The sequence below is a fragment of the Cricetulus griseus genome, chromosome 3 (genome assembly GCF_003668045.3).
Source record: "Cricetulus griseus strain 17A/GY chromosome 3, alternate assembly CriGri-PICRH-1.0, whole genome shotgun sequence".
Taxonomy (NCBI): domain Eukaryota; kingdom Metazoa; phylum Chordata; class Mammalia; order Rodentia; family Cricetidae; genus Cricetulus; species Cricetulus griseus.
The window spans coordinates 117543480-117571085 of NC_048596.1; the positions used below are offsets into that span (position 1 = coordinate 117543480).

Genomic DNA, 27606 nt, shown 5'->3' on the forward strand with positions numbered 1-27606 from the left:
GGCCAAACCCTTCTTGAGAAGTTTCCTAGTGGGCGTCCATCCAACACTCACATTAATTACATCCACAATATGCCAGGCGCATGCGGCTGGACACTGGAAGATAAAACAACAGCAAGGAACAGAGCAGAGCCTCCCCACCATGACCTCACAGAACTGTAAAGTGGGCATGAGTGGCTTTTTCTATAGGATCTGACGAAAGTACCCATTACAAAGAGTTTGGAAAGAAACCCAATCAATATTCCTTCTCACCCTAACCTGCCACTCATGTTGTTTCTTCCTGAATGTGTTTTTCAAGACTCTGATCGAGGTTTGTACAATCCATTGCCCTGATTATTTTTCCATCAGTGGAAGCCCGATTACATGCTTATAGTCATTCACAGTTATAGCTAAGGACTGTTCACCACATGCCTGCCCACCTCATTCAGACCACTTCCAACTTGTCCAGCCGCCCAAGTGACCACTTTCTTGCACTTGGGAAAGGAAAGATGAAGAGAAAAAGGGATATGCTATATAGAATTTTATGGAGTCAGCTGGGCCCAGGTTGAAAAACCACACTGTGTGAATTTAAGAAAGTTACTTAACCTCTCTGAATCTGGTCAAGCACGCAGAATGTCCAGCTGATGTTGGTTTTAATTGTCAACTTAACACAATGGAATACCACCAGGAAGGGAGTCTCAATGAGGGGCTGTCTAGACTAGGTTGGCCTGAATGGACAACACCACTGCATAGGCTGGCCCTGAACTGCCTGGGAAGGAGACAGAAAGCTGAACATGCAACACATGTATGTATCAACTCACTGCTCTGTACTGTGGATGCAATGACCAGCTGCTTCCAGTCCCTGTCACAAGCCCAACATGGTGGCACATGCCATTAATCTCCCAGTACTCCAGAGGCAGAGCAGGCAGATCTCTGGGAATTGGAGGCCAACATGGTCCAAGTAGCGAGTTCCAAACCAGCCTCTAAATGGGCAGATGGAGCCAACAAATACTAGCATCTGCCCTATGGAGACCATCGTGTGTGGATGTTAACAGTAAAAAAAATTTCATAATAAAACCTTGATGGGAGGGAGCCTTCATCGGGCTGAGGATACAGCTTAGCGGTATAGCGGATACTGCTTGCCTGGCATGCAGGAAGGTTTGATCCCTAGTTCTACAAAACAAGTAAACAAGCCCTTCTCTCCAAAAACAAAACAAATCCCTGAGTACCCTTTCTAACTTGAAATAAAAATAGCATGTTACTTTAATTAAAAGCATGCATTGTAGGGCTAGGGAGATGGCCAAGAAGTGGTTGCCAAGAAAACATGAGGACCTGAGTTCAGATCCCTAGAAGCCATAATAAAGCCAGGTGTGGCAGCATATATCTGTAACACCAGCATCCTTATGTGAGTGGGAAGGAGAGAGTGCCTGGAAGCTGCCTGGATGGGAGGCACAGACCAATACTGAAGGTTGTCCCCTGACTCCACGGTGCAGACACACACATGGCAAATGTGCATTATACACTCTCACACGCTTGAGCACACATATGCAAACGCAGTCACACCCACACCAGATAAACAAAACAAGTTCACTGTATTCGTTAACTTACCCCAAATTATTAACTCAGTGTAGTTTCTGTCACATACTGAACTGACTTGGTCCCTGTGCTCATCAAGATTGCCACTTAGCAATTTCTTTGTGCCAGGTACTTACATGCTAATCATGGGGTCTATTCATATTGTTTTCAAGTTTGTCTTCACTTTGTGAGTTTTCCAGGACAAGATTTCTTTATATAACAGTTTAGCTGGGTGGTGGTGGCACAAGCCTTTAATCCCAGCACTGCCTTTAATCACAGCACTTGGGAGGCAGAGGCAAGTGGGTCCCTGTGAGTTCCAGACCAGTCTGATCTACAAAGCGAGTTCCAGGACAGCCAGGGCAATATAAAGAAACTCTGTTTCAAAAAACCAAAAACTTCTATTTATTTATTTATTTATTTATTTATTTATTTATTCAGTTAAGGTTTTACTCTGTAGCCAAAGATAGCCTCAGATTTGTGGCTATCATCCTGCTTCAACTTCCTGAGATGCTAGGCTTTGGCCAACAAGTCTGACTAACCTTAATTTATAATACAAAACAATTCTAAACTGTGAGTGGAGGCATACTCTGTAATGGCAACAATGTAGACAGAAGGATCTCAAACTAGCCTGGTTTCCTGTCACAAAACAAAACAAAAACCAATCACAACAAAAAGAAAAAAAAATCATATCACCAACAACAAAAACACCAAATCTACATAGGCTCTTTGGTAAAATATTAACCTATTTATGATATGTATTTAGGATAAAATCTTTTCTCCATTGTTGTTACTGCATATAAATGTTGCAAAAATTTCAGAGCCAGCGGGGCGTTGGTGGCACATGCCTTTAATCCCAGCACTCGGGAGGCAGAGACAGGAGGATCTCTGTGAGTTCGAGGCCAGCCTGGTCTCCAGAGCGAGTGCCAGGGTAGGCTCAAAAGCTACACAGAGAAACCCTGTCTGGAAAAAAAAAAAATTTAGAGCCAAATCTGTTTTTGGTCTTGTGGCCTTGGGGATGGAACCTAGGGCCTCAAGCAGCTAGGCAGGAGCTCTCCCAGTGAGCAACACCCCCAGGCACTTGACTTCTCTGATGAGTTTTTTTTTTTTTTTTTTTAAAAAAAAAAAACTAGTTCTGAACTTTATAAATCAACCCCCCATCCTGAGCTGTGATGTCGCTTAAACTGGGTTTACTGTTACTTTCACTCCTTCTTTATGTTATTTGCTTCAGGATTACTGGGTTGATTTGAATTCAAGTGCGGATGTTAAACAGTGATGGTGTCGAAGGCCGTCTGGCCTGCCATTGACTGATTTCAACACTGATTGACTGTTACTGGTCACTTGTAACACGGGCTAGTAGCTTGACAAGTACTTCTGAATCATGCTAAGAAGGCACCCACACTTCTGTTCCTCTTTTGGCGTACTGATTAGGTAGAAATGTAATCAATCCCCCCTCCCCCATATATTGGAGTTAATATGGTCTTGCGGCTTTAAATCATTAGCATACCATAGTTACTATATTAAGCTTTCCTAATACTGACTCCTTCCTTCTTGCCCCACTGGGTTGTGGAGGATGACTTGCTTAATATGTTATTGAATTCTATTTCCTACCTAGCATTCTCATTCTTCAATTTGGTCTTTGCCACGTTTAATATCAGTCTTATTTTGCTCTGTAGAATGAACTAGAGACTCTTATCTTTTGCTAAAGCCACAGAATAGCGATCGTGACTCTATCAGCACCATCAAATTTGAAATTAACCAGCAAAAGCACGGGGGACTGGTGTCTTCGGGTGGGGGAGGCAGCCTGATAAGAATCGAGATTTTTCCTCCATTAGCAACATATACATTTTCAGAGGAGTGAGCATTTAATTGAGGTTTTCAAACATAAACCCATTGCTGTGCATAAGTTTTCCACTTAAAAATCTCTAGATCCATTGAAATGTTCCCCCTTTCCTGGTCCTATTATTGTTTTCTTTTTCCCTTTCATTCTCAGTAAACCTGCCAGGTAGTCTACTTTGTTTAAACTCAGAAAGGCTCTTAGACATGTATGTTAATTTCAGTGTTTCGGTTTTGTAACTCATTTATTTCTGCCTTTGTCTTTTGCTGTTTTTTTTCCTCTCACTTTCCTTGGGGGCTGTTTGAATACACCCACCCCTCCAAGATCTCAAATGGAATGCTTGGTTTACTTTCCTTTTTCTCTCTTTGTCCTTTTCATAATAAAGGCATCCATGCTATGAGACTAGAACTGTCTCCCATAGGTTTGGTTATGTAGTACTCCGGTTTTAATTTTTCTAAATATTAGTCACTGTATTCTTTATTTCTTCCTGGACCCAGTGACACCTCAGAGGCATGCTTTACAATCTTGTTAAGTGGCTGGGTTTGGGCTGTAGCCTGTTTGAATTTGCAGTGTTTTGGCTGGGTTTACTGCATGGTGATCAAAGACCCCCTGGACTGGCACTGTTTCTGTTTTGGGTAGAAAGAGAGTTCTTGCAGTTGGGTAAGGGAGCTGACAGCCTGTCTTCCGAGCATATGCTCACTCGCAAAGCTCAAGTTCTTGGAAACTTTTAGCTTGCCATAATGCTATGTTAAAAGTAATGAGAAGGAGGCAAAGTCCGATGTGCCTATGACCATGTTCAAGTGCAGTGTGTGTGCTGAAAACACAGGAGGGCTTCGAGACTACATGGTGCTCATAATTTCTAGTTTAGGAGATTATGAGAAAATTTTAACGTTAACATTTTCATGTTTATCAAATTCCTTTCAGAGCCATACAGCTGACTAACATGGTGTTCTTTCTTTTCTCCCAAGGTTTGGTGACAGACACAACACTGCTGATAAAACAGGGTTTCAGCAACCCTCCTCCCCGAAATCAGACTTAAGGAAGCCACCAAAAATAACTGGATTTGGACACACCTGAGGATAGTGGCCTGTGAGGGACCTACCATCACCCTGGTTCTGGAAAAGGGAATGGATACTCATGTTGGAAAGTCCATCAGTTTCTACTGCTCTTTGTAAAGACAGCAGTTCTGGAGAGAATGGCCAAAAACCCTAGGTAGTCTAGAACTAGCTCTATCACTGCACCCAGAAAGAGGGGGAGAATAAGTGGAAGGTGCAGTAGGGGAGAAAGGTGGTCCCTGGCTGTTCCTGGATGACCCATCACTTACACTAGGTGTCCAGTGAATGAACTGCCCGGTTCCACAGTCCTGCCAGACACCTGGGCTCCCTCATCACCTCACTTCCTTCACTGAGATCTACCTCCTGCCCTACCCTGCATTCTCTCTGCCCTGAGTCCTGTGCTGAGGCCAAGAGGTGTAACTTAGAGGATGGGGGCAGGGTAACTAACCAGTTGTTTTAATCAGTGTTGACTAAGCCCTGCCCCCAGTGTGGTGGTCAGACCCTATACAATATGGTGGACAGTTTAGGCCAGTGGAGTCAGAAGAATCGTCAGGGAAATGGACTCCTGACCTTTTCTGTAGGAAATGGATTAAGATTAGGAGGGTCAATGACATACAGCAAGGCTAGAAGTGGAGGACAGGTAGGCTCCTGCAAGCTGTCCTTTGACCTCCAGCAGGTGCCCCCCCCTCTCATACACACACACACACACACACACACACACACACACACACACACACAGAGTAAATAAATAAATAAATAAATAAATAAAAACAAAAAGTTTACCCTGTATCTAGCATACAGTGAGTGCTCAAACTGTCTCTGCTCCTCCCCTTGCTGGGTAAGCCCAGCTCAAGCTTATGCCACATTTCAAAAGATCTTGCTACATTCTCAAATGCAGAATCAGGTATGCAGAACACGCCCCAGTGGAAAAATTTTAGTTTGGGTAATTTCTCAACGAGCTTTAAGAAACGCAGCCAAGTACAGAGAACATACTTTTGTGAATTATCTGTTAACATCAGGAGGGAATTCTAGGAGATAACAATAAAGAATTCAAGTAAAAGAACCATATGTATTCCCATGAGGGGTCCTCAACTCTGAGGCCAACATTCTCAAGGGGATTCCTACACATACACAGATATGGCCAAGTGCTTGGTCATGGTCAGGCCAGAGTGATCTCCCACACTGGTTCTCTGCTCAAAACCCACTGTTGGCAATGACAAGACCCTGGAAGACATCTGCGCTTTTGAAACATTCTCAGTTTGCACCCCTATACTATCTACCCCCATACTCTATCTCCCATTCACAAGGAGCCAACCAACCAACCATTGCCTCATATGTCCCGGGGTTGTGCTTTGCAGGTCTCCCTTTGCCTGTGAGACACCATCCCCTCAACCCATGACCCCACCCCTAGGCCATTCAAAGAGCCAGTTTCCCACTGGGGAAGAAGCTCAAAGTGAAAACTTCTAGTACATGAGCAGCCCCAGGCTCTGCCTCTAGCACCACAAAAACAACCAGCTGTACTCCCAGTGTTTGAGAGGCTCGGGCAGGATGGTTCCCAAAGCCCAAAACCAGCCTGGGCTACACTGCAACACCTGCCCCAACAAAAACCAAATACAAAACAACAACAAAAAGCCACACCAGAAAACAAAACAAACAACAACAAAAAAATTGCAAGTGGTTTCACAAACTCTTGTGTGAAAATCCAATATCCAGTATCACTTGCAGATGAGGAACAAAGACAATGACATTTGCCTGTGTAGCACAGAGTTTGGGCTAATGGAAGGTACATGGTAAAAATTGCTGATTGAATGAAGAAATGGGAGATGAAAAGGGAAATTTTTAAGAGGCCAGAAGATTCAGGGTAGCACACAGACCCCTGACTTCACAGCCCTGAGATCTACAGGAGACAATGACAGCACCCAGCAGTTGCACATGTGCCCAGTCCACAGACTGTGAAACTAAGGCTTGGGAGGCTGGGGGATGGTGAGCCAAGACTGAAAGACACACCTGTACAGATCCTGAGCCCTGTGACTCATCTGTGGGTCCTCTCTTTCCCTCTGAGTTCAGGTCTGCAGGGTCTTTTGGATCAGGGCCTACCTGGGTAAAAGCAGCCTATATTTCTATTTAATAGTTTTTCAGTCTACAAAAGACACAGTAAGTGACAAATGCCCAAAGATGAGATGGTGCCAAGTTATAAGTTAGATCACACTGACCCAATCTCAAGCTACCCACAGCAGAGACCCTCAATCTCAGACCCATGGCTCCCCACAGTCCTAAGAGTGGGCCAGAACACCTCTCATAGGACACCCAAGTGGCCTAAAGCTTGTACCTTTGGTGGGTCCAACACCATCGAAAGTAGTCCATTTCCCCCAAATCTTAGCAAGCTAAAGAAAAAAGTGACAAGAAGTTCCATCTGTTCCATCTGAACCTAAGGTTGCAGAAGGGAATCTATCACGTTCTGCCACTATTGGGGGAGGGGCAGCGTGTGGGATGGGGATGCACCACTAGGAAAAAAGGGAGGACAGGGTAGATAAGGGATCTCATCCACGAGCAAGATAACAGGGATGGAGTGACAAAGGAGCTGGGAGCCTGGCTGGTGCTTGCAGAGAAAGGAAGAACATATTAAAATTTAAACAAAGCCCACCCCAGGGGAAGCATCCAGGCTCCCTCTCCCAACCTGCGCCTCTCATTTCTAGCTCCAGTCGTCAGGTTCATATAAACTGAAACACGGGCTGGGGCTGTGTGCTTCTGTTTTTGTTACCCATTCGGGCAGTGGCAGCTGGCATATTGGGTCTCTTGGGGCAAGGCAGTTTGGGCCTCCCCAAGCCTATGGTCTTTCCAGGGAGGCTTGAGAGAAGACAGCAGGCTGGGCTAGGCCTCAGCTGGACCAGTCCTGTCAGGACAAAAGGGTCCTGGGGGTGGGGGAGTATTGTGATGTGTGGACATGGCCAAACAGAGGCCTCAATATCAGCAAGAGTGAAAGGGTAAGAAAGGAGCTAAGGAGAGAAGGACCCAAGAGGGGATCCCTCCCCCCCCCCCACATATATCAACTACCACAACAAACGTACCATGTGGAGGAGAAGGAGGAAGAGCCAGGCAGGACAAGGAACAGGAAGTCCCAATTTAGCCCACACAAAAGCTACTTCCTCAAGAAAGTCCAACTTCTCTCTGTTCCCTTAACAGATGATGGTGGAAGGATTAGGGTGTGGGAGGCCCAAGTCTGGACAGAAGCAGACACAGGATATCATGAGCTCCCTCCACCCCAGGCCCAGCAGGGCCAGCCTCAGCATTTTCCCACAGTGGTCTCTAGATTTTGGACAGGATGTTTGTTTTAGGGCTATCTTCCTACCAAAGAGACAGGCCTCAGTTCCCTGACAGTCTCCTTTCTGCCCTAAGCCCTGTGGTTCCCAGGGAACCACAGACTGACTATAGCTTGAGGTTAGAAAGGGCAAGGCAGGGCCTCTGAACCCAGACCTGGAGCTCATGGAGCAAAATAGAGGCACCAAGATAGAATTTTCTTTCCCAGGCTAACAAGGCTAGCATCTCCAAGGCTTCTTGCTAGTTATGTATGTGGGAAAGACTTGGAAAGAGACGTCTTAAAACTTATAAGCCCACCAAAACCAACAAACAGTGCTAGAACAAAAGTTGGGGTTCAATGAAAATAAACCAAAACACTATGGGCATTTCTGCAAGGCCATTAAACCACCTAACTCTGTCCTTGAGGAGAGAAGAATACAGGCTGTCCTAGTTAGGGTTTCTTTTTGGTTGTTTTTTTGTTTTTCTAGATATGGTGTCTCTCTCTGTGTAGCTTCTGCTGTCCTGGAACTTGCTCTGTAGACCAAACTGGCCTTGAACTCACAGAGATCCGCCTACCTATGCCTCCTGAGTGCTGGGATTAATGGCTTTAGTTAGGGTTTTTATTGTTGTGAAGAGACGCCATAACCACCTTTCCTTATAAAGGAAAACATTTAATTGAGGTAGCAGCTTACAGTTTCAGATGTTCAGTCCATTATCATGGCAGGAAGCATGGCGGCATACAGGCAAACAAGGTGCTGGCTACATCTTGATCAAAAAGTAACAAGAAGTGAACTGACACACTTGGTGGTTCACTGAGCAGCGTCATGGGCATAGGAGACCTCAAAGCCTGCCCCCACAGTGACACCTCCAACAAGGCCACATCCACTCCAACAAAACCACACCTCCTAATAGTACCACTCCCTTTGGCGGCCATTTTCTCATAAGCCACCACAGAGGCTAACACTTACAATTCCTGTACTTGGGAAGCTGAGGCAGGAGGACTGCTAAGAGTCTGAAGCCAGCCTGGGCTACAGGGTGAGACCCTGTCTCTAAAAACCAAAACCATGTCACAAAAAACAGAACATAACCTAACTGCAGCAGACTGCATCAAATAAATCCCACTCCTGGGGTTGGGGTATGCCTTTACTTGGTAAACTGGTTGCTGTGCAGATATTGAAGACTTGAGTTTGATTCCCAGAACTCAAGTAAAAAGCCATGCCTGGAAGTGAGCTGCAGTTACCCCAGCACTGGGCAGTTGGAGACACTGGGATCCCCAGGGCTTGGCCAAGCAAAGTCAATTGGTAAACTCCAGACTGAATAAGAGACCCTGTCTCAAAAAAATAAGGCAGAAAGCAGCTGAGGAAGACATCCAATGCCAACCTCTGACAAAAACGCCCATTCATTGGCTCAAAAGAATTATGTATATCCTTTACAGCGATTCGAAGAAGAATGTTTAACCCAAAGAGATTTTAATTAAAAAACTTAATTTAACATTTAAGTTAACAAGATGGTACAAACAGTACAAACCTCATAGTCTGAATTAAAAAAAAAAACATGCTAAAGGGATGTATATATTCTCCTTTTAAAATATTAATAATTATAGTTTTTTGCCTATTTATAATCCTAATTTTTCTGCAATAAACCTCTTTGTAGTAAGAAAAGGTCATGCTGGGTGGTGGCGGCCCATGCCTTTAATCCCGGCACTCAGGAGGCAAGGCCAGGTGGATCTCTGACTTTGAGGCCAGCCTAGTCTACAGGGTGAGTTCCAGGACAGCCAAGGCTATGGAGAAATCCTGCCTCAAAAAAAAAAAAAAAGAAAGAAGTCAGAGATAATTTTGTTATTATGTCTGTGTGTTATTCTATGTGTGTAGTGTACACACGTGTTCTGGGGGGGGGGGTTCAATTGTGATGTGCACATGAACACACCTGCACGTAGAGACCGGAGATAGCAATGCTGGCTGCCTTCCTCTGTCACTCCCTACCTTATTTAAGACAGGATCTCTGACTGAGTCTGCCGCTCATCAGATGTGTGCCACTGTGACTGACTGGCCTTTCACATGGGTGCTGGGGATCTAAACTTGAGTTGTCTTCATGTTTGTGAGGCAAGCAAGCACTTTCCCAAACTGAAGCCGGCTCCAAGGTCCAAACTTTTCATTCCTCAAACACACGAAGCAGTTTGCTTAAAAATAAATAAATACTGTCTGGGCAGTGGTGGCGCTCGCCTTTAATCCCAGCACTCAGGAGGCAGAGGCAGGAGGTTCGTTGAGAGTTCAAGACCAGACTGGTCTACAGATTGAGTTGCAGGACAGGCTCCACAGTTACTGAGAGACCCTGTCTCAAAAAAACAAAAATAAAAAAATTGGATAGAAACATCTTATAGTGAGTCTTTTCAAGGACTAAGAAGTGAGATCCAGACAAATGGAATTAGAATCCTCTAGAAGGTTCCAGTCAGTGCAGACAGGGTGAACCCCCAATACAGAGCCACACAATCCAAATGAAGTCTCTAAATTCTGAGGACATAGCCTCTCTGTGCAGGCCTTCTATGAGAGCACAGGAAGAGGAACTGAGGGGGACAAAGCAAAGCCCCTTTATCTTGGCCCTTGTTTGAAGAAAGAACAGTGGCAACCCCAGTGAACAGTAAATTCAAAAGGAAGGGGTAACAACCAGTTTCTAGCTAGGTTTACCTGTAATTCAGCGTCTCAGGAAACAGAAGCAGGAAGATCGAATCAGTATTAGAGGCCAGCCTGGGCAACAGCAATAGTCTATCTTGCATAGGGAGATGTGCGTTTGTGTGTGTATGTTCTAGAAGTGGTGCTCATACCCATAATTCTGGCACTTGGGAGGCGACGTAAGAGGGGAGCTTATTCCCAGCCTGGGTTACACAACCAGTTTAAGACCATGTCATAGTGCAGTTTCTGTGCTGAGATTTGGGAGCAAAGAATTTTTACAATCCAGGTTGTTGTTGTTGTTTTTTTTTTTTTTTTATGAAGCCTCCAAAGTAGGGGTTGGGAGCAAAATTCCCCATAAGCTCTGTAAGAGAAGCAGAACACTGCCACACTAGAGAAAGGTTTCCCCAGATGAGGATGAAGCAGAAGATAGCCATGGAGTCTTTAGAGCACCATCTTAGAAGTGAGGCTCATTCAAACTGGTCTCCTGGAGCCTGAGGGGGCATAACTCCACTGGCACAGACTTAATTATTCAAGTACCAGGAAAACCCCAGGAGCAAGGGAGGCAGCTGGATGTCTCCAGCCCTTGTTATGATCAAAGGCTAAAAGTATTAAAGTCTATCTCAAATATCAGAACGTATCTATTTGGGGAACATTTATTGGGCACCTCCTCTTCATTCACACATTCAACCCCATCACTGGGTAGGAAATTCACATGGTGATGGCCCTGAGATAGTCAGACAAATGAAAACAAAGCCGGTGGTTGGGATGCATCCCTGGTGAAATTGTCAAGTGACATCAGCTCAGACACACAGATCCCAAGAACTTTCTGTCCCTGAGACCAACACTTGAAGGAACCCTACCTTTCCGAAGAAACAACTCTTAACTTAGAAAATGACTATGACACCGAATACCAGGACAGCTGGTCCAGGATGGTTTGTATCTCTTAAAGACATCAATGTCTTCCCCTGGGTGAAGTCGTAGCCTATAAATTACAGTCTTATGTATGGCCAACACCTCTAGCTTTGTTTAAACAGCATTTCTCTTCAGCTTAGGGAAAGCAGTCAATACCACATCTTTGGGAAACAATGCAAATATGAGACAATATATATATATATTTCCCCCCCACCTTTAATTAAAAGCATACCATCCAATTTACAACTCTTCATAGAAAAAAATTTTAAAATTATTCTGCCGCAATCTTCCAAGGACTAAGTGCTTTCAGCTCTGAAAACTTCTTGACCATAAAACAAAGTCAAGGCCTCAGCTTCAGAGAGCAGGAAATGTTATCTCCGGGCATCTGGCAGTGGCGGGCACCTACCTGAGGCCAGTTCACTGACAGTAATAAAAGCTCCCTTGAAATAATGCTGAAGTTCAGACATTCTGATGAAAGCTGGCCACTTCAAAGATAGGACTGCAGAGCCCATCTCTAATCTTTCTCATTGTGTCTGATGCATCTGGCAGGATACGGGGCTTGCCTTCACCACCTATTGCCTGGGCTTTGCCCTAGAGACACAAGTCAGATAGAGAGGTAGGAGCAGAAATTTACATACATTCAACTGGGTCTAAACCAAGAAAGATGGATGAAGACAGACTCTTGACCAATGAAGTGTCAAAAAGAAGAGCTCGGAGCTAGGCATGGTGGTGCACACCTTGAATCCCAGCACTCAGGAGGTAGAGGAAGGCGGATCTGAGTTCGAGGCCAGCCTGGTCTACAGAGTGAGTTCCAGGACAGCCAGTGCTACACAGAGAAACCCTGCCAAAAACCAAACAACAACAACAACAACAACAAAACCCCAAGCAAACAAATAAGGGGGGAGGGAGCAGGGAAGGAAGGAAGAGTTCTTGGGCTAGCCAGGACCTGGATTCAATTCCTAGGGCCCACATGGTGGTTCATAACCATCTGTAATTCCAGTTTCTGACCACCCTGGGCACCAATCACATATGTTGTACACATGCATACATGCAGACAAAAACATTTATACATAAAATAAAATGAATAAAATCTCTTAAAAGAAGAGATCTGGGTGAGGGGATTTATTCCCGTAGCCCTAAAACTCCGGGAATTCAAGGAAGAAGAATTCCTGAGTTTGAGACCAGCCTACACTACATAATCAATTCCATACCAGCCTGGGCAACAGGGCGACCAGCAGGTGCACTGGGGTGTGGGGGCGGGGTCTAGAAAGAAGAGCCCCATAATTCTAGGTTTAATGCTAGTTTCCAAATCTCTCTCCACGAACTTGGATGAGTCATTTCAACTCCTGAGCTTCAACTCCTGGGTTTATAAAAGAGTAAGCTTGGGCCGCCAGTTGCCTCAGAGGATAAAGGTCCTTACTCTCTGGTGACCTGAGCTGGATCCCTGGAACCCACACAAAGGTAGAGAATCAACACAAAGTTGTCTTCTGATGTACACATGTGCCTGGCATACATGCCTTCCCAACACATCATGCATGCTTGTGTGCATGCACACAAACACACACACACACACAAATAAACAAAAATAAAAATCCTTGTTAAAAAAAAAAATGATAAATAGGACTGGAGAGATGGCTCAGTGGTTAAGAGCACTGCTTGCTCTTCCAGAGGTCCTGAGTTCAATTCCCAGCACCTACATGGTGGCTTATAACCATCTTATAGTGGGATCTGATGCCCTCTTCTGGCATTAAGTTGTACATGCAAATAGAGCACTCACATCCATAAAAATAAGTAAGTAAATCTTTAAAAACAAAATGACAAGCTTGCACAGTTGTAGGAAGGAGTGCTTGAAAATGCTGAGGACACCTGGCAGTCTTCCCTCCCCATCCCATTTTCCTATCTTTCCACACCAAACTTCTTATTTACCAATATTTGTTACCAGGTAGTATTATGCTCAAGGCACAGAATTCAAACTGTAGAAGCCAGCTCCTCTCCCTAGGAAAAAGTAGTTCTATGTCTACTAAGTGCAGAGGCCTTGCTCAGCCAACCATTCTTCTGTCTCTCGTTTCCTCACTTAGAGAATACCTCAGATCACCCCATGTCTACACTGGCACATGATGGGATTTCACTCTTCCTGTAACTACAACGGCCTGGAACTGCATGGTGGTTGGGTGTGTTTACCAGCTCCCCACCAATGGAGGTTTGGTGTTTCTGCCTTTTCTTCTCTCCCACCTTCCCTCCTAGGCTGGCCTCAAACCATAGGGATCCACCTTCCTCTGCATCCCAGAGTGTTGGGATCAAGGGTATGTGCCACCACCATCAGCTGTCCTGATTTCACATATAATGTGTTTCTTGTCCCTTCCTAGCCTTTGCTGAGGGCTCATGCTTGCCAGGCCAGCAAACTTCCTCAGCCCTTATGCTCTGGAAGTTCACTCTGTTTTTCCTTATTCTTTCTTTCTTTCGAGATAGAATTTCATTGTGTATCCTGGCTGTCTTGGAACTCAGAGTTCTGCCTACCTCTGCCTCCTGAATGCTGGGAGTAAAGGAGTGTGCCACCACCGCCCAGAGTGATAGCTCATTCTCAAGGCCCTTTTTCCTCTCTTCCATTGCATGTTACCTCTAGGTCATACTCTTGCCACATTCCTCCCATCTCTTCATACCATTTGTGAGCCAAGAGTTGACACGTGACACTGTGGGACATTCATAAACTACACTGAATGTCAATACCTCAGCGGGAGGGAGACCTTAAACAGCGAATGGCCAAAAACTGAGCTGGACTCGTCCACAATCACAGGACAGGTGGCCTTATAACATTCTTATTATTATTCAAGAGGAGTAATATTGATTTGACCATAAATTCTGTTCAATCAATAGATATCTATTAAAGCAATGACTCTTCCCCAGTGAGCCAGGCACTGGGGCTCCAGAAATAAGGAACACAGCTCCAAATGTGGGATTGTGAGCAGGTCGTTCATTCACTCATGTTTTAAGGTCCTAACAAATCCTTGTATAACAGAAAGAAATCCACTCCTTCATACTTTTACAATGAACTGCAAAAGTGCCGAGTACTCTGCTCTCCCCACCCCTAGAGCAATTAGGGAGGACAGCAATTGGGCCAGCAACTCCTATATCAACAATGAAAGAAAGGTCCAGGTGTGGTGGCACATGCCTTTGCTTCCAGGCAGAGGCAGGAGGACTTCTGAGTGTGTGGCCAGCCTGGTCTCCAAAGTGAGCTGCAGGACAGCCTAAAAGTTACATAAACAGACCCTGTCTAAAAAACAAACAAATATGGAATGTTATCTATAAGTCTCAAGAGCACCACCACCACCCAGCTAGTAAAACTATTCTTTTTCTTTTCTTTCTTTTTTTTTTTTTTTCTTGTTTTTTGTTTTTCAAGACAGGGTTTCTCTGTGTAGCTTTGGAGCCTATCCTGGCACTCACTCTGGAGACCAGGCTGGCCTCGAACTCACAGAGATCCGCCTGCCTCTTTCTCCCGAGTGCTGAGATTAAAGGTGTGCACCACCAACATCCGGCCTAAACTATTCTTAAATATAAGAATGAAATAATAACTGTCAAGCTAATATTTTATACCCAGTAAAACTATTCTTTTTGTTTGTTTTTCATTTTATTTTATTTTTGTTGTTGTTGTTGTTGTTTTCAATACAGGGTTTCTCTGTGTAGCTTTGGAGCCTATCCTGGCACTTGCTTTGTAGACCAGGCTGGCCTTGAACTCAGAGATCTGCCTACCTCTGCCTTCCTAGTGCTAGGATTAAAGGCGTGCACCACCACCCCCCAGCTAGTAAAACTATTCTTGAATATAAGAATAAAATAAAATTTTAGTCAAATTACAAACTAAACTCTCTGAAAAACCATGTTACGATCCTAGAAAGAGCTGAGATGAAAGGAGAAACCTGAATAAACCAAATGCTGAAGATGAGAAAGAAAGCCAAGGCAGTGATAATTACATACACATTTAAAACAGCACCCGGCTGATGAGATGGTTCAGCCTCTATACGATGCTTGCTCTGTGCCTCACAACCTGAACCAGGGTTTAATCATCACATCTCATAGCGTTGAACAGAACCAAGTTTCATTAAGTCCTTGAAGCTCTAATATGAGTGTGTGAATGCTGGTGTTCACACACATATACATACACACGTACTCATAAAAAAATTTGTTTTAAATGCACCTGTCTTAGTTAGGGTTCCTATGACCACAGCAACTCTTATAAAGGAAAACATTTGAGACGGTGGCTTACAGTTCAAAGTTCAATTCATTATCATCACAGTGTGGAGCATGGCAGCATGCAGGCAGTCATGGTGCTGGCTGTATCTTGATCAGAAGGCAACAGGAAATGGTCTGTGACAGTGGGAGGTATCTTGAGCATAGGAAATCTCAAAACCCGCCCCCACAGTGACACACTTCCTCCAACAAAGCCACACCTCCTAATGGTATCAAGCCTTGAGTTTATGGGGGACAATTACATTGAAAATACCACAGCAAGCCGGGCAGTGGTGGCGCATTCCTTTAATTCCAGCACTCGGGAGGCAGAGGCAGGCAGATCTCTGTGAGTTTGAGACCAGCCTGGTCTACAAGAGCTAGTTCCAGGACAGTCTCCAAAGCCACAGAGAAACCCTGTCTCGAAAAACAAAAACAAAAACAAAAACAAAAACAAAAAAAGGGAAAGGAAGGAAGGAAGGAAAGAAAAGAAAAGAAAAGAAAAGAAAAGAAAAGAGCAAGCTAGTCAGGCATTAGTGGCACATACCTTTAATCCCAACACTTGGGAGGCAGAGGCGGGCAGATCTCTGTGAGTTCAAGGCCAGCCTGGTTTACAGAGTTAGTGCCAGGACAGCCTCCAAAGCTACACAGAGAAACCCTGTTTCGAAAAACCAAGGGGGGGGAGAGGCAGGACAGCTAAAGTACTGTGACAAATGAATGTAAACAGAGACAGTGCTGACTGTATTGTTGGGGGGGGTGGGGCGGGGAAGGCAGGGCGTGGTGGTGCATACCTTTAATCCCAGCACTGTGAGTTTGAGACTAGCTTGGTTTACATAGTTTCAGGACTGCTAAGGCTGTATAGAGACCATGTCTCAAAAAACAAGCAAACTAAAGAAAGATACCAAGTATCTTTAAGTCTTCTACAGTCTGTGTACATAAAAAGGAAACAGGTAGCCATGTTTTTTGGGGGGCGCAGACAAGAAGACCTCTACAAGTCTGAGGATGGCTTGATCTAGACCAGCCAGGATTAAACAATGAGGCCCTGTCTCAAAACAAAACAAGGGGCTGTGGGGCTAGTGTGCATTCTGCTAACTGAGCTAAGCTACACCACCACATCTGGATGTAGGGGCACATCTATAATCCCAGCTAGCTATACAAAACCATACCAAATGTAAAGGCCTGAAATCACTTGTTCAAACAGCATAGATGTCAAAATGGGTCACAAACCAAAGGCAGACCAGCTGGGGACTGTGAATGGGGGCATGTGGCCAAGGTGGAGCCCTCACCGCTCAGGCTGAACTGGAAATGTAAGAAAACAGAAAGTAGAGGACTGTGGCCATAGGCACCAAAGTGCAGTGAGGACAGGAGAAATGAATGGCAGAGATAGCAGGATCAGAGAGGAGAAGGACCAGTGAGAAACCAGACGCACGTAGGCTCGGCTGCACCTGATAGTAACCATGCAAAGAAGTCAAATGGAGAGAGAAGTGGATTCTAATGCGAAGGAAGTGATACCCAGAAGACCGGCCAGCCTGTCCACAAGTGTAGAAAGAGACCTGGCGCCCAGAGTGAGGAAACTGCACACCTACAGAGGCAACAGAGGGGCAGGACGTGATGGAAGGGCAGAGGAATGAAAACCGAGGGAGACAGGCACAGGTTTCCAGCTTGGGCATGGATGAATAGACTCACTTGGAGAAGGGCTGAGTAGAGGGAGACAAGGAAAGGCATCTCTTCAAGGGGTTTTGAGGTCTAAAGCTAATAAAGTCACAACGATGGAACAAAGCATTTGTCAACAAGACAGTTTGGAAGCTCAGGGTCCACTACCAGAATCAAAGTGAGACTAACCAACCACCTCGCTGGCTTCCAAAGGACACCTGACAGTTCTCAAGAGGACAGCTTGGACGTGGTCCCTAGAAAGACATGCTGGTGTGACACATAATGCCAGCAGTCAAGTTTGCCTGTTGTATTTTACCAGGCATGCAGAACTGCCTACACAACCAGGAAGCTGTGCCATCACTGTCCTACTGGTATTGGGAGGGTATCCAGGGTGGCACCCAGCCACACAACCTCCCCCACCCCCAGACCATCTACACACAAGCAAGATTTAGCTTCTCATTTAAATCTGGGCATTCTTGCCTTCTGTAGCCATCATACCAACCTCATTTTGACTCTGTAGTTCCTAACCAGGGGTATGGAGGTAAGACAGTTTGGGCCATAGTGATGTCTTATGCTTAGTTCTGACTGCTCAAAAAAACCTCACATTTCCCACACCTCTCTGCGCACTCCCAGAAATAAACACACAATGGAGCATTATATATTTAATACCAGAAGCTCGTACGATGTCGGGTGTGAAAGACAGAACCAAAAACTCTCTTAGAGGCCAGCCTACTTCTGATAGTGATTTGACCTCATTTGCAAACACACACATACATGTCATAAAGGAAAAAATCATACCAATGAAAATTCAAATAGCTTAGGAAAGAGAAGGCAGAAAGCCTCTGTGCTGGGACAAGGTGCAGACCTGGCATGGGGGAGGGGAGGGTCTGGGAGCACCGCACATTAATTAGGAGGTAATAAAAGCAGTTATTTCACCTTATGATGCTGTTGACTTGCATCTGGCCCGGCTTTGGTTCTAACACCCTTTAATCTGTTCCGTTTGGGGATCTACCCAAATTTCCTCTTACAACCCCCTCCCCTCATTCAAGGGTGCAACTCTTCAAAGGCTCTCCTTCCCGAATGTTTAGTCTTCAAGGCTTCAGTCTTCTTGTTTGCTAATTCTTTGCTTTGCAAATCAGAGGAAGTTGGACCCGGTGGTGATTCGGCTTTTCAGAGGCAGTATGGGAACCTGGCCCCATCCCACTGTTTCCTTAGGAAAATTCTTCCTGTCACATACAGGAACAATCAGGAGACACTTACTAAGGGGGGGTGGGGGGCCACACATCTCTCTAACCTCCATCTCTACTACTAAAAAGATCTCACCCCATCCCACCTGTATCCAATGACGCTGGATACATGTGTCTTGCTGTGTCTGATGCTTGCTACATGTGACTTCAGGAAAGCTATTCTATTTAAAGGAGCTAATTTAAATATTTAAACAGATCTTCCTACAGTAGGGCATGCCTGCAATCCCAGCACTCGGGAAGGATAGGAAGGGGGATTTAGAGTTCGAGGCCAGCTTCAGCTACATAGCAAGCTAGAGGGCAGTCTGGACCACAGGAGACTGTCTCAATCTCCACCACACACAAAAGAATGAATGAATAAATAAATAGGCTAATAGACATTATGTAAACTACTTAGAACTGTGCCCTGGACGTAGCTAAGTACTGCTGAATCAAAGAGCTGGGTGATACTACTCAAAGTCTGCCCAGACTATGCAGCAAGGCAAGTTCAAGCCAGCAATTTGGTAAGACCTGGTCTCAAAATAAAACAAGAGGGCCAGCAAGATGGCTCAAATCTAAGCCGGGCGTTGGTGGCGCACACCTTTAATTCCAGCACTTGGGAGGCAGAGGCAGGAGGATCTCTATGAGTTCGAGACCAGCCTGGTCTACAAGAGCTAGTTCTAGGGCAGTCTCCAAAGTCACAGGGAAACCCTGTCTCAAAAAACCAAAAAAAAAAAAAAAAAAGATGGCAACTCAAATCTAGCAACCCAAGTTCAATCCCCAGGACCCACATGGTGGTAGGGAAAAACAGACGCCCACAAACTGTCGACTGACGCCACATGCACATACACCCCCGACCCACATAAAAATGAAAGTGAAAGAAACAGAAAGGGGCTGAAGATGTAGCCAGTGACAATGCTCTCGCCTTGTACACAAGAGACACTGGGTTCTATCACCAGTACTGAGCTTAGCCTAGACCAGTGGGTCTCAACATGGCTAATGCTGTGACCTTTTAATACAATTCCTCATGTTGTGGGGACCCCTAGCCATAAAATTATTACATTGCTACTTCATAACTGTAACTTTGCTACTGTTAGAAGTCGTAAAGTAAACATCTGATAAGCAGGATATCTGATGTGACCCGTGTGAAGGGGTCATTCGACACCCCCAAAGGGATGTGACCCACAGGCTGAGAACCACTATGCTAGAGCCAAGGGCTCCTCTGAAGCTAAGGAGGGATACAGTCTTCTTCCAGAATGCCACATACATAACCTGCATGGCTTCAGGTAAAAACTCCACCCCAACTGCAATAGGTAAGGACCCTGCCTAGTCCTCCCTGCTGTGACTTCAGGAGGCCAGGGACAAAGTTCCCACGCACAGAACTACTGAGCAGGTTCTCTGCCCTTCCCCCCCCCCTAACTTCCACTTCGAGCAGAAACCTTACATCTCTCTTCCCTAAAGTCCTTTGACCTTGTCACTTTTTCTCACTTAGGCTAAATCTCTCTGGGTACCAGTCTGTGCCACAAAACTCTAGTACTTCTTACAACTTCCTGATACTTCTCAAAAGCTCTAATAGTGCCTGAGTGCTTACTAAAGTGAAAGAAGAGTCCCCTCGAAGGCAATGAAGGGGTGGAGGCTGCAGAGGCGCAGGTCCTGGCCCTCAACAAGCTTGGAAATAGCACAAAGCTCCAAAAGCTAAAGGTCAGAGACACCAGAAGGGACCTATGAAATTGACAATTCCCTGCTACTTGCCAGAGAAGTTGTTCCAGGTCACACCAACCTCCCAGCTCAGGACTTGTGTTCACCTGTGCCACCTCCAGAGCTCTCTTGTTAAAATGCAGGTTCTGCAAATCTGCTGAGGGGCCCAGGAGTCTGCATTTCTACCAGGGTCCCAGGTAGTGTTGATGGTGCTGGTACAACCAACCACATAGAGAAAAGCAAGATTCATAGCAAAATAAACAGACCAAGCCAGGCCTGGTGGGTTGTGTGTGTCTGTAATCCTAGCACTGGTGAGGCGGAGGCAGGAGGGTGACCACTGTGAACTTAAGGCAAGCCTGGTATGGTGGCACATGCCTGTAATCCCAGCACTTGGGAGCCGCTAAAGGGGAATGGGTGTTCAAGGCCAGTCTTGCTATACAGCAAGTTGAGGCCAGCCTTAGTTACTAAAAACAAATAAGCAAACAAACAAAAGCACATCAGGAGGGGAGAGGAACTGTCAGCAGGAAGCTTTTTAGGTTAAGACACCTGCTGTCAAGCCCAGTGACCTGAGTTCAATCCCCAGCATCCACATGATGGAAAGACAAAATTGACTTTCACAAGTTGTCCTGACTCCACACAAGGCACCATGGCATCCTTGTGCCCAAACACATACATAATAAATAAACAAAATGTTTGAGTTAGACCTGTACCAGCTGTCTAACCCTGTCGATTATTATCCAGAGCGCCTTTCTCTTCTTTACTGTCTCTATTTCCAAAGAAAGAAAAAAACAACGCATACCTCCCTGGTTAAAGCCCTCCTTCCAAGTCAGGAGGCTGTTTCAAATGCCCTTTCTTCAGGAACTGTCCCTTCACTCCTCCCTCCCTAATTATTGGCTCCTATGCCTCTGAACTTTTTCCTTTGAAGCATTTATAACAACTGTAATTAAAGAGTATTTGTGTAATTATTCGTTTAATGTCTGTCTCCCAGACAGACTGCAAGCTCCAGGAGAATGGGACAGCATAGTGCCTAGAACACCACAGATTGCCCACAAAACAAGCAGCTGCTGTGGTCTGTGCTTCACTGGGCTAGCATTGGACTGTACATGTGTGGGATATCTGCTGGAGACCCCAGGCCAACAGTGGCCTTCTTTTGTGTGTGTTGGGGGGGGAGACGGGGTGAGCAGGTGAGTCTGTGTTCCTATATATGGGTGCATTTGTGTGTGTAGGTGCACATATACATGTTTGCATACAGGTGGTGGCCAGAGTGTCATTCTTCAGGAGTCATCCACGTTGTGTTTGAGATAAGGCTGCCTGGATTAGTTAGGCTGGCTAGCCAGTGAGCCCCAGAAATTCCCCTGTCCCCGTCGCTCCAACTCTACAGTTACAAGTGTGTACTATGGATTTCATGCGGGTGCTGATCATCTAACCCTGATCCTGGCGCTTGCATGGCAAGCACTTTACTGCCTGAGCCACTTACCCTGCCCTCAACACTCAACAGTACGTTCCTTAGCTTTGAAATTCTCACCAGTGTAAATATATTCCAGTAGGGATGTAGCTCAGTAGTACAGAACATGTGCAAAACTCTGGATTCAATTCAGGCATCACCTGTGTTCATGTGTGTGCATGCATCCTAAATTCTTGTCAAGTACAAAAGTAGTCCCGATCTGGTACTGCTACTGGGGAACAACTAGACACTGGAAATTAAGCATACCCTTTCAGTCCTGACTGGCTGAACCATCATGAGGCAGTATAAGGACTCCCACACTGCTGCAGACCGACAATGTTCTTCTTTAGCTTCTCTTCCACTATCTTTCCAGAAGAACCCAAAAGCTGAAGACCCAGCTCCTTTGCATGAGTACAGAGGCCTGACCATATCATTACCATAGGGAAGCAAAGTCAGAAGTCGGTCTGCCTGGGCTCAGAACCATCTCTGTGGCCCTGGACAAGTGACTTGACTCCTCTGTCCTGTTTCCCAGGCTACCAAATGAGAATAGCAATGTGTCTGCCAGCACCTGCAAGGACTGTGGGAGATGATATATATACTTTAGCATAATCCTGGCCTGGAACACCTGATTATATTATTCTCCCAGTGTCTGAGTCCAATTCAAAATCTCTCTATTGTTTTGCAGAAGTCTCCACCCTGTGGCTCCACCCATTCAGGATTCACTCTTCCCAACCCCCTCCTGCCTTACCTGTCTGGAGCCTGTTTGAAACAATGAATCACAGCACAACTCTGCAGCTCCCATCAATCACCTCCCTGTCCCTGCCTCTGTGTGTCATTTCTGGACTCCTCCTGGGAGGGAAATGCTTTTCCTAATATCCAGTACATCATTCAACAAGTATTTACGAAAAGGCCAACTATATATTAGTCTTAAAGGGGTTTAGCGGTGGACAAAGCAAATAAGAAATTAAATAAATAAATAAATAATGAATAGGTTGGTAGGGGAAAATCCATATATAGCCAAGCTCTCTGCCCCACTAAATAGACATTCTAGCAGATCTAAACCCTGAATGGAGCTGAGCTAGCTGAGGCCCTTCCTTCTGTCCCCATTCTTCTTCTCTAGTCAACCCTAAATAAACCACACACGAGTACAAAGTATGAAGAAAGTATTCCAGATCAAAACCTGGTAATTTAGGAACATCCTGATGACTAAACTTCTACCCTGCTGAACTGCTAGGCTTTAAAGAGATTGGTGTTAAAATAGCAAGCTCTCCTGATAATTGCCCTGGCCTGCCCAGTCCGCCAGAGCAGCATGTATGGCAAACTTAGAAAATAAGATGATGTTCCCTCAGCCTGTACATGTACTACAAAAGCCCATGGTTTCAGGTCTTCACATCCATGTTCTTTGAATTATGTGTGGCCAGGAAGTCGTAGCAGCAGTAAAGGAGGAGGGGTCTTGTGGAAAGTGCTGGAAACAGTTCCCAAGGCCTCAGATTTGAATGACTACTGTTGACTGTTAGGTCAATGGGGTGCTCTTCCTGAATGCCTGTTCTTAAACAGTATCTAAGGTCTCCTAGTTTTGGAGTCAAGGAATGGCTCAACTGTCCTTTACAGAGACCATGCAGATGCAGAATCCTTCCTATTGCAAACTAAGTAACCTGCTTGGGGCCAAGCCCTGCAAAGGCATGAGGGACCTGTGTGTAATCAAGCCAAAGGAGGAAACTGCACCAAGCATCACCACCGGTATGGGGGAGGAGTGCACGGTTTCACCTTTTCCTCTGAGAGACAACGGACTCTTCCTTTTAGTTTTCCACTATTCCAGTGGTTCTCAACCTCCCCAATACTGCAGCCCTTTAACACAGTCCCTCCGGTTGTGGTGACCCCCAGACATAAGATTATTTTGTTGCTACTTCATAACTGTCATTTTGCTAATGTTAAGAATGTACCTTGGGCAGTGGTGGTGCATGTCTTTAATCCCAGCACCTGGGAGGCAAAGGCAGGCAGGTCTCAGTGAGTTCAAGGCCAGCCTGGTCTACAGAGCGAGTTCACAGAGGAGTTTGGGGACATACAGGACTGTTACACAGAGAAACCTTGTGGCAATGTAAATATCTGATATGCAAACCCCACAGGGGGTTACCTACAAGTAACTATTCCCTTCTGGAAAGAAGCTATGTCAGAGCCAGGCAGGATGGCACATGCCTATAGTTTCAGCACTTTGAGACCAGAGGGTCACCAGTTCAAGGCCTGAGGCATGGTCTCAAAAGAGAAGGGAATAGTTGTTAGCTACTTCCCAAGAGCAGGCTTGCTAGAAACATCTCTAGTCCACAAGGCAAACCTAAACAAGAAGCTATACAAACTCTCGTGACCCAAAAGATATTATAGACCTTGTCTGTCTCCTTGTCTCTAGATAAAGAGCATAAAATAAAATGCCTGGCTGTGATAGCAGGGACCTGAGCACAAAACAAATGCCTCATACACTGTGGGACCAAGGGTCAGCTCAGAACAGCTTGAAGAAGACAACTAAGATACTCTACAAGTCAGTCGTCTCCGTGTCAATTCTCTGAAACTCTTGGCGCATGGTCATGCAGGAAACCAGACCAGACTAGAGGAAGAAAATAGGATCCAACTGTCCATTCCCCCTACTCCAAGCTCTACTCAGTGCCCTCAGGCAGCAAAGCCAGCTCTGCAAGGTAAGTGATCATTTCAAGGTTGTGCTCCAAGAACAGCAGGTGCCTGGCTCAGGGTTTGGCTCAGGGTTATGTGTGGGATGAGAGGGGAGCAGACAGAACCACTAAGCAAAACTCCCAAAGGTAAATTTGCTTTGAAACAAGTGAAAAAGTGGTGGTCATACTACCTCTCAAAATAAAAACCAGACAGGCCCATCAGCTTTGATAACAATACACTTTCTCAAACCTAAAGACGTTGAAGGACCATTCTCCCCTTCCCACACCAGCTGGCTGAATCTTTGAAGGGCCCTAGTAAGGTGACACAAACCCTCCCCCGTCCCCTGTTCCCACACAGCAGCTCTTCTCTTTGGCAGAAATGAACTTTGACTGCTTTTACTTACACATGTACAAAGGCAAAGCTGTGAGGGCAGCGTCAAAGCTGGCTGGATGACCCCCAACAGCACAAAGTCCTCCGCACACCTGTGGGGGAGTTTTGTGAGCTTCCGAGGTACACGCAGGGACTAGCTACGTCTTCAGGTGGACAGTGGCGGACAGTTTCCATTGTGAAAGGAAAGAAAGACGCCCAGGGTGCCCTTCGAAGATAGGGCACTGGGCTCGCGGGTCAAGTGTCCCCTCACTGGCATGCCGGCCAAGACCGTGAAGGAACTCCGCAGTGTCCGGGTGAAAACACACCCAGGCTACTGCTTGGCCTGGCCGGAACCATCTCGCAGGGCGTAGAGATACATTAATGACCGTTTTGGATTAGTTAAAGGCCATACAAGCACCTCCCTGTCCCCTTAAATCTTCCCAAACTACAGTTTAGACTGGAGGGAAGCAGTTGCAGGGACCATAAAAGTCATCTTAAAAGCCAAGTTGAAAAAAAGAAGAAACAACAACAACAACAACAAAAACCGGCAACCCGCTACGCACGAGTTAGCAAGTCCGCAGCTCGGGGTGGGGGTAACACCGAGGCCGGTTCAGCGGGGTCTGAGAGTCTGGGAAGGAAGACCACCGGATTCAGGGGGCTCCTCGATCTGACGCCGACGATCACGCCCCACAGCTCCATCCAATTAGGAAAATGACCGCGAGGAGAGGGAGAGGGGGCGGCGGGGAAGGGAGGACCAGCCACGGGAGGCTCTAGAACAGCAATGGGGATCTGCCCACCCTTTCCCTGCACCCGGCGAGCGCCTTCAACAGGTCGGAGCCGGGGCCACCGAGGGGGCCCAGGGCCCGCGGCACCCGGCTGGGGACCTCCGCTGACCTCGAGGGGCGCCCAGCACCCCAGCAGCGCGCTGCGCCCTCGCCACCCCGCTGGCCCGGCCGCGCGGCCACCCCACCCGCTCCCGGAGTAAAAAGTTTGTGGGCAGCCGCAGGGGCGGGGCGGCGAGGGGTGAAACTTTGAGTCCCGGGCCGGGTGCGGGGGGAGCGTCCCCGAGCGCCGCGACACCCACGTGCGGGCCGGAGACCGCCGCCGCCTCCCCGGCCTCCCGCGCCGCCGCCGCGCTTCCCTTTCATTTTGCCTCTCTCTGTCTCTGCCTCTCTCTCTCTCTCTCTCTCTCTCTCTCTCTCTCTCTCTCTCTCTCTCTCTCTCTCTCTCTCTCTCTCTCTCTCTCTCTCTCTCCCTCTTCGCGCGCGCTCTCCTCCCTCTCTCTCCCTCTCTTCTTCCCTTCCCCCTCTCCCTCCCCCCCTCCAGACGCCATCTCTCCCTCTTTCCCCAGCTCTCCCTCTCTCGCTCCAGCTCTCCGGCATGAGGGAATGTGGAAGTGAAAGGAAAAGACGACATGTTTGCAGCGCGGCTGCGGGCCTGCGCGCCGCCGTCCCCGGGGAGAGGCGGGGGGGCGGGTCGACCGCGGCCGCAGCGACCCACCCCCGCGCCCCCAGCCACCCCGCCGCGGGCCGCCGGGGGCTGGCGGGGCCGTGGGCCGCGCGGGACACTCACCCTGGGTCCGGGCGCGGCTCCTGGCGCTGGGGGCTCTCGGCTGGCCGGGCCGGGGGCTCCTGCTGCCCACCGCCCGGGTTGCTGCTGCGCGCCGCCTCCACGCGCGCCCGCCCTGCTCTGCCACCCTCCCTCCGGCTCCTCTCTTTCTCTCTCCCCCTCTCTCTCTCCCTCCTGCTCTCTCTCGCGCTCGCTCGCTCGCTCTCTCGCTCGCGCTCTCTCCCTCCCTGGAAGAAGGGAATGAGGCAGGGCTGACGTGAAGGGATGCTAAACAGCTCCTCCTAAGCCAGCTCGCAGAGGAAGAGAGAAAAGCAGCCCTTTTATCTCTCTTTTGTTTTCTCACTTCCTTCCACCCCCCCAGCACCCCCCTCTAGTCGGCCCAAGTTTTCTTTTTCTCTTTCTACCGCAGAGAGGATTTTTCTTTTTTTTCTTTCTCTTTCTTTCGCTTCAACTCTCCTACTCGAATTGCAAGCCTGAAGGCTTCTCTCTTTTTTTTTCTTCCCCTTTCCTCTTTTCTTCCTCCTTCCTCCTTTCTTATTTCTCTAAAAGGGTTTTGTTTGCTGTGGGAGTTTCGTTTGAAAATCGAGTCACGCCTTTTTCCTTCTTTTCTTTCTCCCTCTTTTTTTCCCCTCCTCTCAGCAGAAAAGGGGAACAAAGATTAACAAGCGGGGGAGAAGGGAGCGTCAGAACCTCGAATGGAAATGGGGGGCTGTCCCTGTCAGGCACAAAGGGGGCCCGAGAGAACAACCTCCCCCCCAGGAAGCCTGGGGTGTCCTATCCCAGAGAAGAGCCACTGGGATGGGCGTCCGAGGGAGCCCCTGGGTGCCCAGTCCTTCTGAGTTCGCCCCCTCCCCAGCCAGGGGTGGAAGCTAAGGGGGGTGCTCTTCACTTAATATATTTTTTAAGTGGGCAGATGGGCTTGGAGCAAACGTCTCCGCAGAGCCCTTAACAGTAAAGCGCCTTTAAACAGCTGTTTAGAGCCCTGGACGGTCAGACTCGAGGGAACAGCTCCGGCTGCGATCGCCGGGACCCGGGTGCCAAGGGGTCCAGAGGAGTTCAGCCCCTCACGGCCTCCCCAAGCCCAGGGTCTGGGTTCGGCCCCGGGGTGCACGGCTTGGGGGCGCCGAGGCGTGGTCTTTAGCTTTGGTCTGGGCCCTTGTGGCTCCCTGCGGGGCCCGGGGTTCAGCATAGCCTGGCCTCCTCCCAGCTCTGGGACAGGCCGGACACCCCGCCTCCAACCTCCCGGACACCCGCCACTCAGCTGCGCCGCTCGACTCCGACGCAGGGCGGGTACCGAGCCCGCGGACAGAGCCGGGTAGTGTCGCCACCAAGGGTCAATTATTCATGGGGCGCCTGGGCGTGCTCCCAAGACCAGCTCTGTCCTCGGCTCCTCCGGAGGAGTGGAGACAACACGGGGGAAAAGTTCCCAGAGCAAAGTTGGCCACATTTCTTA

At 47.3% G+C, this 27606-nt stretch overlaps 1 protein-coding gene across 4 annotated transcripts in view; it reads right to left on the bottom strand.

Annotated features, from left to right (window-relative positions):
* The window catches only part of Znf710 (zinc finger protein 710), a 67025-nt gene that overhangs the window by 39198 nt on the left and 221 nt on the right, over positions 1 to 27606 (bottom strand). The window contains exon 1 of one of the 4 annotated variants that reach the window (XM_027408227.2): positions 26157 to 27586. The exons of 1 other annotated variant lie outside the window; for it this stretch is intronic. The gene's annotated coding sequence lies outside the window, so the exon portion shown is untranslated. 2 more of the 4 variants (XM_035442439.1, XM_027408228.2) reach the window with 2 other exon arrangements.